The sequence below is a fragment of the Boleophthalmus pectinirostris genome, unplaced genomic scaffold (assembly GCF_026225935.1).
Source record: "Boleophthalmus pectinirostris isolate CB_2022bp ecotype Guang Dong unplaced genomic scaffold, ASM2622593v1 HiC_scaffold_2, whole genome shotgun sequence".
Lineage (NCBI taxonomy): Eukaryota > Metazoa > Chordata > Actinopteri > Gobiiformes > Gobiidae > Boleophthalmus > Boleophthalmus pectinirostris.
In genome coordinates, this window is record NW_026571152.1 from 1277633 (window position 1) to 1290858 (window position 13226).

Genomic DNA, 13226 nt, shown 5'->3' on the forward strand with positions numbered 1-13226 from the left:
TTATTATTATCTACTCATGCACTGAAGGATTAATCTAGTAATGTGTAACTAGCACCACTGGATTCTTTGACCCTTATGATGTGGGTTTAGCAGTAAAAATCAACATTTCAGTTTGTTCAGAAGTCAAGATACTAGAATTTTTACATTTATGTATGTCTACATACATTGATTTTCTGACTCCATATACTATAACCTTTCCAAAAATATATAGTTTAGCAAATCCCCCCAAATGTGAACAAGAAAATGACCAAGAGACAAAATTGTCATCATGGACTGGAACAACAAACTCCAACGCAGGATCAGACGGGCCTTGAGATCCAAACCAAGTCCAAACCGGGTCCAAAGCAGGTCCAAACCAGGTCAAAGATGCATGAACCAAGACGAAAGCACATACACCTTATCACACACATGGACACAGTCTCTAATGTCACTACACCGTCACTACACAGTCATGTGATGCGTCTGAAGAAGATACAGGAAGTAAAGAAACATCTAAAGCAGGTAAACATGTTCTTACAGCACCATTGCATAACAGCAGTGTTGGGAGAGTTACTTTTAAAACATATTCCCCTACAGATTCTAGATTACACACACCAAAATATAGTTTGTAACATAATCCATTAAATTACTTAAAGTGAGTAATGTAATCTGAATACTTTGGATTACTTGATTTACTGTAGAGAAGCAAAGACTAGGATATCTTCACATAAGATGTTTTATCTGCTAAAAGAAAATAAAAAGCCCAGACTTTACTGAACTGTAAAGTCTATTATTGATAGAGGAGGAGACACTTCCTGGTTTAGTCCTGTTAAATCCTGTTTTAGTCCTAGTTTAGACCTGGTTTAGTCCTGGTTAGACCTGGTTTAGATCTACTTTAGATCTAGTTTAGACCTGGTTTAGTTTCCGGCAATGAGTGGAATTACCGAAAAGAAAAAATGGGATATAGCCCAAAATGTGAAAACAAGAAAATACCTCCCTGTAATCAATTTATTTCAACAAAGTAACTGTAATCCAATTACCACTCAGTGAAACAATAACTGTAACTGAATACAGTTACTCATAATTTGTACTCTGATTACGTAACTCCGGTACATGTAATCTGTTACTCCCCAACACTACATAACAGCCACACGTGAGCGTGAAGAGCATCACCGTGGTAACCCCCACCCCATGTGAGTGTGCAGTTCAAAGTAGCATGAAGTAAATATAAGGGCCATGACTACAGAACACCCCTGGGACCAGAGACAGAGGCATGTGCAGACTGTGCAAATGTGAGGTCCATTCTAGCCCTGTACACATTCAAGTGTGTTCTAATACCTGATTTAAAGGTCTTATATTACACAAGATAACTCTTCAAGACATGTTCTAATGTTGTTTCCTCCTCAGAAACAGACCTGGAGTTATGTTTTTGTCAGTCACACGTGTTTGAGTAACTCTTTATTATTAGTCTGTCTACATGAAAATGCTCTGCTCCACCTTGTGATGTCATCAAGCTGTAGTTTTCAAGTTAACAGTTCCTTTTTCCATTTGTTCAGTAGAGACTAGAAATTCCAGGGCTGAAATGATCCTGACAATTCTAGTGAAGATGTATGGAATTTAAAAACACAGTGGAGCACTTTCTGTACCACATGACATCACAAGGTGGAAGAGAGTGTTTTCTGTTTGAGAGAAGAACTAAATATGCCTAAATATGGGGTAATATAGGGTTTGTGTGGATGAAACAAAACACAACTCTAGGTCTGTTTGTGATGAGGAAACGACATTAGAAAAGAGCCCAGTACAGAGTGTTTTATTGTCTGAGAATCAGGAAGTGCTCTGTTGTGCTTGTTGTTGTTAGCTTCATCATGACAGTAAAACTCTCTGAAAAGTTCTTATAATGTCATCATGGTGAATAATTAGGATGCTCTGAATGATGCATAAGTGAGGAAGAACTTTGAACCACTGCAAACCGTTTCAAATGGACTAGTTCTGTTTTTCAGTTACGCCTTTAATGCCTGCCCTGTATTTTGGTTCAAGACCATTATCCAATCAGAAAGCAGAATGAGACACACATGAGTCTGTCATTTGGGTTGACAGTTTCAAAGCTGAAATCCAGTTGGTTTAAATCTAAATGGACTGAACAACACACAATAAAATATAGAAGCATTTTTCCAAAGAGGTGATTGTTAATGTTATTAGTTAATGACAGACATTGTTAATGACAAAAGACAGATCTGCCAGTACCAAAGAAATAATAATATGGTTGTAGTTAAGGTGGAATCTACAAACAGTCTGAGGAGATTAGAAAAAATAAAACCAGTAAGTTCACCTGTTCAGGTCCACCCGTCCACACGGGTTGATTGCTTTTAGTTAGTACAAATACAGAGAGTACAACAGTCAAAAATGTACTCAAGTAAGAAAAATGTTACTTCAAAGTAATATTACACAAGTAGAAGTGCAAAGTAGCGGTGTAAGAAATTAAAGTAAGAATAAAAAACTATTCGGGAAAAGTACTACTCAAGTAAGAGTAACGTAATATCTGTTATGTTTTTTTGCAGTGAGGACCCCAAAGTATTGGCAAAGACTGGAAAGTTTTAACAGTTTTATTTACAAGGTCATCAAGAAGTCCAGCTCTGTCCTGGGCTGTCGTCGGGACTCAGTGCAGGAGGTGGGGGACAGGAGGGTCCTGACTAAGATCACCTCTATGCTGGGCCATGAGTCTGACCCCCTGCAGGACGCTCTGTCTGCTCTGGAGAGCAGCTTCAGTGACAGACTGATTCCCCCTCGCTGTGTGAAGGAGAGGTTTCACAGGTCTTTCCTTCCTGCTGCTGTCAGACTTTACAACAAACACTGTTCACACTGAACATGTGCCAGTCAATTATATCCCTGTGAAATTATTTTAAGTCTATTTTTAAATTATTTTTAAGCTATTATTTATTATCTGTGTTACCTTTTCCTGCTGTTCTGAAATTGCGCGTTGCAACACTGGAATTTCCCCACTGTGGGACTAATAAAGGCATATCTTATCTTATCTTATCTTACAGGACAGTCGCAGGCTGTGGTGGCAGAGGCAGCCTGGAGGGTCCTGGATTTACAGGTAAGACTTGGCACTGGAACAGGGAGAGCAGAGTACTACCGCATGAGACGAAATTATTTGTCAGCAAAGAGAAGTCAGTGTGCGGTCTTTAGTTTATACTCAAGCTGATTCCATTCACTCTGCTGCAGAGCTCCAGCCACGCCCCCGTCACGCACCAAAAGAAAACACAAGGGGAGGGAGAACATGAAAAACATCAGATCCTAACAACATCTGATTTAGAATTTAAAGACAATAACTCAGCACAATCGCTGTACAAATACAATGGACAGAAAGTAATGACGATCTTTGTGCTCAGAGACTTTGATAAATGAGATCTATTGTTTGATATTTGGTATTTGGTGATTGTACTTTCTCTTTCAAGAGGATCCTATTTCAGTTATTGAAATCACACGCTCAAACCCTGGGAACTGTGTGCCTGAGGTCATTTTCATCACATATGCCAGTAATAGTGAGTGATAGTGACAGTATAGTATATATATATATATATATATATATATATATATATATATATATATATATATATATATATATATATATATATATAATATATCTAGAATAACCTCTCTGGAGAATGTTTAGGTTTAAGGTTTTACTTTATTTACTTAAACAGAATTTAAATTTTTAAAATGAAATGAAAATATATTTGAACAGTGCCTAACCCCAAAGGTACAGGCTGGAAGATGGTGACAGGACAAAAGCGTCTAAAATAACAAAGATGTCAAATGTTACTCAAGTTACTGTGAGATAAAACATATATGTAGCTTGACATCTGTTGAACTGAGATGACTCCAAACACCCAGGCCTTAAAACAATAAAGGCCTAAATAAATAAAATGATAATCCTTAAAACAATAAAGTTATGACTTTACTCAGGGCGATGTTTTTAATCTGTCTTTCCATCTGATGGGACCAAAGTCAAGAGGATCCGACACCTTGCACACGTCACAGGATCTTAGAGTTAAGCAAAAGCAGCTCCAGATCTGAGCCTGGATCATGTTCTGCACCTCATACTAGCTGATGTTGTTGTTGTTATTACTGCTAAATCTAAAATTATTTTACTAGAATAGCTCCTTGTTTGGCCCAGCTCTGGTCTGCACAGCTCTCAGCTCCAGGAGCAGAACTGAACCAGCACCTTCTAGGTGAAAAAGGGGGACGCTCTGAAGGCAGTGAGGAATAACTTTGGACCACTACAAACCTTTTTTTTTTTTTCTTCTTTTTTTTTTTTTTTTAAGAAAGTGAAAAGAATGTTAAGATTTGACTCAGTTTATCTTGAATTAAAATAACACAATGAAATGAAAATATATTTGAACAGTGAAAGGTACAGGCTGGAAGATGGTGAAACAATAAGAATAAAAGAGACTGAAATAACAAAGATGAAGAACAAATATTTGACAGTTATGACTTTACTCTCTGATCTGTTTATCAGCGTGATGGGACCCAAGCCAAGAGACACAGGAGACAGAAGAGGAGCTGACGCCTCACACATGTCACAGCAGCTCCGGGAGTGAGCAGGATGTACACATGTATGTCTTATATATACATCTTTACGGTGCAGGACGGGGATGGGGGTGAAGTGGGGTGGGTCTGTCATGGTGGGAGGAGCCATGGACCACTCAGAAGCCCGCAGCTGTGAACCAAACGGTCACTCAGACAAACAGCAGAGAGCACGACACACAGTTACATGACACAACAAATGCACAAGAACCAGGTTTAATATAAGTCCTTTAGACTGTGTATGCAAGTGGACATATCTAACCCACTAGCCATCGCGTTCAAACAGGAAGTATGCATGGGCGCTATTGGACTCCATTGACTCTGGCTCCAATTCACTTTATATTGAAAAATGTGGCCCCTCTCTGTGTAACTGCAGCTGTCACACTCCACCTTCTGACTATCTAATGTTGGTGTGAACCTGCTCCACATGATCCTGTTTTTTTAGTTCACTTTTTTTTTCTCTAAATGAAGATATGAACATCAATAACAAACCAATTAGGTGCCTCCTTTTCCCAGAGCCTCTCCTGCTAGCAACACATTTGTTTGACTGAGTTGCTAAGCACCTGCCAAACCAGCAGATACTGGGGCAGGTGCTGGGGCAGGTGCTGGGGCAGGTGCTGGGGCAGGTGCTGGGGCAGGTGCTGGGGCAGGTGCTGGGGGACTCTTCACAGCTTTGTGCATCAGTCAGTCAAGACTCTTCTGTAGTCACAGCTGCCCTGTAACAGACTGACAGAGTTGAGGCTGCTAATCTGAGCCATCTGCAAAGTGGGTGAAGTGTCTTGCCTAAGGACACAATGACAGTTTCCACTAGAGCCACTGTGGCGCATGGTCGTCCCCCGAGATCTGACCGGCAACCTGGCCTGGTTGTCAACATGGGGATGGATAAGTTGATTGCTCTACTCTGGGACATTTCAGGCAAAACAATGACATTTCAACAAAGACAAGCAGGTGCTTTAATCCATCAGATGTGCAAGAAAGTGCATGAAAGCAAATTTTAAAATTCCATCAACATAAACAAACTGTGTCCACAGTTACAAGGTAAGCATGTTCTAAGTGTTCAGAACACTTTTACTGATGACAAACATATAACGTAAAAATGTTACTAAAAAAACATTGTATATGATGTCACATTTATTTATGTTGTGACAATCAGAAAGCAGAATGAGCCTCACGAGTCTCTTGTAGTACTTTTTTTTTTCTTTCAGACAGTTCCTTTAAGTTACATTAAGCAGAGTTTAAAATAAAAGAGAATATTTTACAGTTTGCACAGCAGCACTGGTGCACACGGCCTTATCTAGAGGAGCTAACATTGTACACGCTACACTACCAGAGCCAAGCACAAGGGGGCGCTGGGAGCCTTATTCAGGCACAAACCACACTGACAATCAACTTTTTCAACTAAGTTTCAACTAAGACTATGTTTATGCAGATTTAAACTACAGGTTAGCAGTTTTTATGCAGAATACATTTAAATTCAAACCTTGTTTATCACCATGGCAGTTCTACTTTTCCATCTTTCTGAAAACCATGAATAGACCTGGACACTGGACTTGGCTCAACACAAATCACAGCTTCATGTTTTTGATGAGGAGGGAGCGGAGCATCGAGAACATTCACAAAATAGAATCGATCATTTGTACGCTCTGTACAAACGAGTGATTTTCATTGAAAATACATTTATTCAGAGTCAGAAACACATCTTTTCCATTATTTGTGAACAACATTCACAAACAGGATTTGTGCTGCAGGAGAAGGGTGTAAATAAATAAAAAAGCATTGGTTTGGACATTTTTAACAGAGAGACTTTGACTGAATGTATTTTAAACTGTGAGACACAGAGTGAATGTATTTTTAACATTGAACCACTGTGAGTTACTGCTGCCTGGAGTCATGCAGCCCACGGACTGAGCTCTGGCCCCTCTGCACATGTGCACATGCTGGGAACAACTTTGAAAATTTAGATTTTTAAGGTACAGTCTTTGGTTTTGGACAGTCATACATCAGTGCTCATATTATGCTCATGTTTCATTATTAACGAGAGTTTGAATGATTTATTCAGTCATCCTGGAGTAATCTATTGAGAAAAATACAGAATAAGGATCTTCATTAGGTCCATGCGAAGAGCGCTGTGCTTATGTGAACTCAACAGTCACATTCTGGAGCAGAGTAAACACTCTCTCTCAGACAGGAGGTCTCAGATTGATGTATACATTATCTACAGAGGCTATAATTCATCAGTTGTCTCTGCAGAGTCGTCTCTTTGCAGCCTCCATCTCACTAGGCACACTGGATCATATTTAAATCACTTCTCCTGCCTCTGTCTGCGCAGGTGTGGTCTGTCTGTTCAGGTGTGATCTGTCTGCGCAGGTGTGGTCTGTCTGTTCAGGTGTGGTCTGTCTGCGCAGGTCTGTCTGTCAGGTGTGTCTGTCAGTGTGTCTGTCAGGTGTGGTCTGTCTGCGCAGGTGTGGTCTGTCTGTTCAGGTGTGGTCTGTCTGCGCAGGTGTGGTCTGTCTGTTCAGGTGTGGTCTGTCTGTTCAGGTGTGGTCTGTCTGTTCAGGTGTGGTCTGTCTGTTCAGGTGTGGTCTGTTTGTTCAGGTGTGGTCTGTCTGTTCTGTGCCCGTCAATCACAAGTTAAATAAAAGACTAACCCAAAGAACCAGGGAAGTTAGAAAGTGGGCGTGTATTCTCCGTTGTCGTGGAAATAAATTTGATGGTCAGCTGATGTCGTCTGATGTCTGGGGGTGAGCAGAGAAGGACGGAACAGGCCGGAACCAAGTGCAGCCAATGTGTGAAAGTGTCCTTTAGCTCCACAATGTGACAAACCTGCTGTGCCATCGTGACTGCAGTAAATAAACCGTGAATATGAAACAGCAGCTCCTCCATGAGTCTCTATGCAAATCCAACGTTTGGTATTCAGCCCCCACAACCTCAGCTGCACTTTTAGGAGCACTCTGAGCTCTGAAAGTCTCACTGCGTTATATGGAAAATGAGCTCATCATTATTCTCCATCATTAGTCTCTCATTATAGTACCAAATATAAAGTAATGTCTAGGCTAGTAATGTCTAAAGCTAGTCAACTTAGTCCCCGAAGAAGCTCAGCTCAGACTTTAGGAGACAAGAACCTGCATCTGTTCATTTGTGTTTAAAGCCACACTCTCTCTGAGGACGTTTACTTCAAAAACAAGACTCAGACTAAACGTGGAATGATTCAGCCCTAAATGAGGCCAACATCTGGATTAAACAAAGACTAAACCAGGACTAAACAAGGATTAAAACAGAACTAAAGCAGAACTAAACCAGGACTAAAATAGAACTAAACCAGGACTAAACCAGAACTAAACCAGAACTAAACCAGGACTAAATCAGAACTAAACCAGGATTAAAATAGAACAAAACCAGGATAAACTAGGATCAAATCAGAGCTAAACCAGAACTAAACAAGGATTAAATCAGAACTAAATCAGGACTAAACCAGGACTAAACCAAGACTAAACCAGAACTAAAATAGAACTAAACTAGGACTAAATCAGAACTAAACCAGGACTAAAACAGAACTAAACCAGGACTAAATCAGAACTAAACCAGGACTAAAACAGAACTAAACCAGGACTAAATCAGGACTAAAGCAGAACTAAACCAGGATTAATCCAGAACTAAATCAGAACTAAACCAGAACTAAACCAGGACTAAACCAGAACTAAACCAATATTGAAGCAGAACTAAACCAGGATTAAATCTAAACCACAACTAAATAGCACTGAATCTGAACTAAACCAGGACTAAACCAGGACTTTGATCACAAAGGTGCATTATAAATACACTGGGGCTGTGCAGTGTATCCAAATTTGATCTCAGTCGATGTTCAGTCATTTGGGGCAATTTCTGAACACCACTGTCCAGTTTCATATGGAGACGTCCTGAGCCAGTCTGACCTCTCGCAGAAGCAGGATCCAGGAGCAGAAATCAGACTGAATGAATTATTGTTTGTTTACTGACAGGATGTCCATTAGCACAGACAAACTGATGTTATAATCCTTGGTCCAATTAGTTCAATTAAGATCATTAAGATCGATTGATTAGTTTTGGTCTCAGTTTGTTCCATGGGAAGTCAGTATTCTCCATCATTAGTCTCTGATTATTTTGCCATTTATAAATGAATGGATTTGACTAAAGCTGGTTCTTTTGCTTTGTTTTGGGTCATACTTGTCACACAATGCTGAAAAAAGTTACAGAAAGAGTGAAAGTTTAAAAAAAGGACCTGACAGTTGTATGTTGTGCCAATAGGAGGGTTTCAGTCACGTGATCAGGATGATGTGTGAATTTCAGGTGGAGGGCAGGAAGTGAAGACAAACACGACAAACACGGCTCTGGAGAACACAGACATGGAGAAGAGTTCTTATTGTCAGGATTTAGAGCCAGTAACAAGGCAAAAGTACGAGCAGTTAGTCGACAAATATATTGGACGTGATCTTATTGAAAATGAGAGAATTTTCAACTGAAGTAAAAGATTTGCCGACAATCGAGGACAGAGGAGATCACGAACTATTTAGCTCTTCAGACATCGTTCTACACCAGACAACAGATGAAGGTGTACAAAAGTTTGGAGGCTTATAACTTTTTTTCACAAAAAACAATTTATTTATTTTTAATTTTGTAACAAATCTTTGACGAAGTGGTCACTGCAGACATGAGCATTAGCGAATTCTGCTCCTTCCGACCGCAAAAAGGTTTGTAATCCACTTTTTACGGCGTTGTTCTGTCGGCTTTTCCCATTTCTGACCTTTGTGGACGACTATATTCGGTCGCTTTTCCTTCTCTCAATTGGCACAGCCGTAAACTACACAACACATGGGCATTTTCCTCGAGTCAGTTCACTTCCTGCCCTCCATGTGATTTTGCGTGCTGACAAACGTAGCCCTGTGACGTCACGTGAAACCCAGATATTAGGGCTGGGGATCACTGAGAAGTTGTCGATATGATACATAGGCCACGATACGATACATATCTAGATAAAGTGAGCTTCAATTGGTTTGATACGGTTCAATAAAAACTAAAGCCTAACTCATGTCTGTCTTTATTAAACCACTTGTTGTGCAAAGTTACTCATCAAAACAATGAAAATGTCAGATGTGTTGCATGAAAAAGTTTCCTTCCTCTGAACAAACAACAAATCTGTAGCTGTAACAAAATAATTTAGAAAAATAAACCAAAAAATACTCTTAGTGATATATCGATACAGCAGCCCACGATATCGATACTGTATCATCACATTAAACGATACGATATATTGATATTTTGATATTTTTGCACACCCCTAGTGCCAGTCAATTTTGCTTTGATTTTGTTTAAAGTGCTTGTAACGTTCAGGTTTTCTTATATTTCTTACACAGGGGCTGTTTTTTTTAAGCTTTCTACCACATTATAGTGTTGTGCTCTCATCAAACATAAATAAATAAATAAATGAATAGGGCCCGACCGATATGGATTTTCTTGTGGCTGATATGGAACCGATATAATGGAAGTTGGCGCTGCCAATAGCCGATATATAAACACCGATATATTTAGTGACGTAAAAATTCAATGTAAATCTTGAATTGTTTAAAAAAAACTTAGTTTTGGCTCTAGTGGATTTTAAATGGGGTTTATTTAAGCAACATTTATTATTATTCTGACTCTTTATGTCATATTTACAGACAGTAGGTCAGACTAATGGCATTTTTGCATCACATTCTAGACACTAGTGATGGATATTCCAGTTCTTTTTAGAGAATCGGCTCTTTTGGCTCAGCTCACTAAAAGCAGTCAGCTCTTTCGGCTCCCAAGTGGCTCTTCATATTGTTTTGTTGCAAACAGGACTAAAGCAGGACTAAAGTAGGTCTAAACCAGAACTGAAAAAGGACTAAACCAGGACTAAAACAGATCTAAACCATGTGTAAAACAAGACTAAACCAAAACTGAACCAGGACTGAGTGTCGGGACTCGCCATCTCTTGAGCCCAAGATTAGTCCTGGTTTATTTATTTTATGCTAAACTATAGCCAAACATGCAAATTTTTTCTCTCCTATGCACAGATAGATTTCTGAAAGTTTTGTTTTCAGCCACTGCTGCTGTCAAACTCCCACGAGTCTGCACTCAACGTGAAGAGAAAAAAAGTGAGAGAAAGAGAAAACACGGCTCCCAATAAGGAGCTGGCTCCCGTCGTTCGCTAGCCTTCCTCCTCACATCACAAGTCTGCACTAATAAATGTCCTTTTAATCCAGACTCAAACTGATTGTCTGTAAAAAGAAAATAATCACAGTGCTGCACGTGGCTCTATGTCTGCGGGTGTAAACAAACACACATGACTCTGGGGGTGTGTTCAGGGACAGTACGGACACAGACACAGACAAATGACTCCGTAGATAAATACTCATGTGGAGCCACATATTAGGACATTTATCTGTCTGTAAATTGGATTAAATGAACATAATGTAGAGTCTAAGATTTATAATGATGTATAACATGCCCACGTGAAATATCGGCCCATATCAGCAAACATATCGGTCAACTGATATATCAGTCGGGCTCTATAAATAAATAAATAAAATATATATGTAAAATATAATATATATAAAAATAAATTATATATATATATATATATATATATATATATATATATATTATATATATATATATATTATATATATATAATTTTTTTATTTTTTTTAATCCATGTATGTACAGGGAGGGAAGACAAAAACAAAAGTAAAACATATAAAATAATTGTTTTCAAGGAATATAGTATTTTCAAAACAGTAAAAGATAGTATGATGATTTAAATAGTGTATGTGTTACAGTTACTCGCTGGAGGGACTGTGTCTCTGGACTGGCCTGGGAACACCTCAGGACCCCCCAGAGGAGCAGGAGGACATGTGCAGGGAAAGGAACGTCTAGCAGTCCCTGGTTGGAATGCTGCCTCTGACCCGGCCTCGGATAAAGCAGAAGAAAATGGAATGGAATGTGTTACAGTTAAATCCCCATAGAAATAAAATAACTCCCTTTTCTTAAAAAAAAAAAGAAAAGAAAAAAAAAAAAAGAACTGTAGTAGTGTGCGCTCTTACTGGGTTAAAAAAGATCATCACAACTGAACCTGTGTTGCCAGTGCCTTATAAGAACTTGTAAGATGTTCAAATCAAATACAGCTTTTATGTATGACAATGATGTAATTATAGAAACTTTGGATGTGATGGCCAAGTTCTTTACCGTATTTTTCACTTTTTTTCATGGTTTGGGTGTTTCCTGTGATTTATACTCCAGTGCGACTTGTATATTCAAATGTTCAGACTGACAGCCACAAGAGGGCGCTCTAGGCTTGTGTGTCAGTTTTCTGCGCTTGTCTCCTGCAGAAAAAGCCACTGTCCTGCTGCAAGTCATGAAATATGCAGCAGAAAATGGTAATCGAGTAACAGAAAGAAAGTTTGGAGTGAGCGAGAAACTTGTGAGGGACTGACACAAAGCGGGGCTGGAGAACACAGCTTCACGACAACCGGGAGAGTGCAGCATGCCTGGACTTCAGTGACAACAGTGTTGGGGAGGAACAGATTACATGTACCAGCATTATGTAATCAGAGTACAAATTATGAGTAACTGTATTCAGTTACAGTTACTGTTTCAGTGAGTGGTAATTGGATTACAGTTTGTTGAAATGGCGGTATTTTCCTGTTTTCACATTTTGGGCTAAACCAGGACTAAACCAGGGCTAAACAATATGACACTAACAGTAGGTAGACATAATTGAAGGCAGCAGTGATCTCATATAGAAATCATTTCTCGATCAATAATATGTTTAATCTGCTTAAGGAAAGACTGGACTTTTTAATTATGTCAGATAAAACATCTCATGTTCAGATTTCCTCGTCTTTGCTTCTCTACAGTAAAACAAAAGTCTGTTCATGGAGACTTGGGCTCAACAGACAATTTGAAGAGAACAAACATGAATGTTCAGGATGTGGTTGGTACATTCATGTAGTTTTAAAAAACATGACAATATCAAGTAATCCAAAGTATTCAGATTAAGTTACTCACTTTAAGTAATTTTATGGATTATGTTACAAACTACATTTTGGTGTATGTAATCTGTAATCTGTAAGGGAATACATTTTAAAAGTAACCTTCCCAACACTGGTGACAACCGAAGTTGTGTGGAGTTGCTCAGAAGGCACAGAGGATGAGGAATTCAATGGATTCAGTGGATTTAGTGATTTGGAGTGAGATGGAGAGTTTAGTAAAGTTCTGTTCTGTTGTTTATGTTATAGTTTATCTGAAGAACTGTTCATATGTGACATTAACAGACCAGACGCTTGTTCAGTCTGTTGTTTTCAACATGAAATGTCGGTTCCTGGTCTCTGATTTTATAAAATAAATTTCCCCCCAAAAGTGCGACTTATTTATGTTTTTTTCTTCTTCATTATGCATTTTTTGTTTGGTGTGACTTATACTCTGGACCAACTTATTGTCCTATAAATACAGTATGTTATAAATTGGTGCTTCATGTGAGTCTCATTTAAGTTTCCAGTTTCAGTGCTCAGTTCCAGTTGGTTTAAAGATAAAAGCAGTCGCTCTGAATGAACAGTCACCACCTGAACCCCAGCTCCTGCAGCCAGGCGTGAATCAGAGCA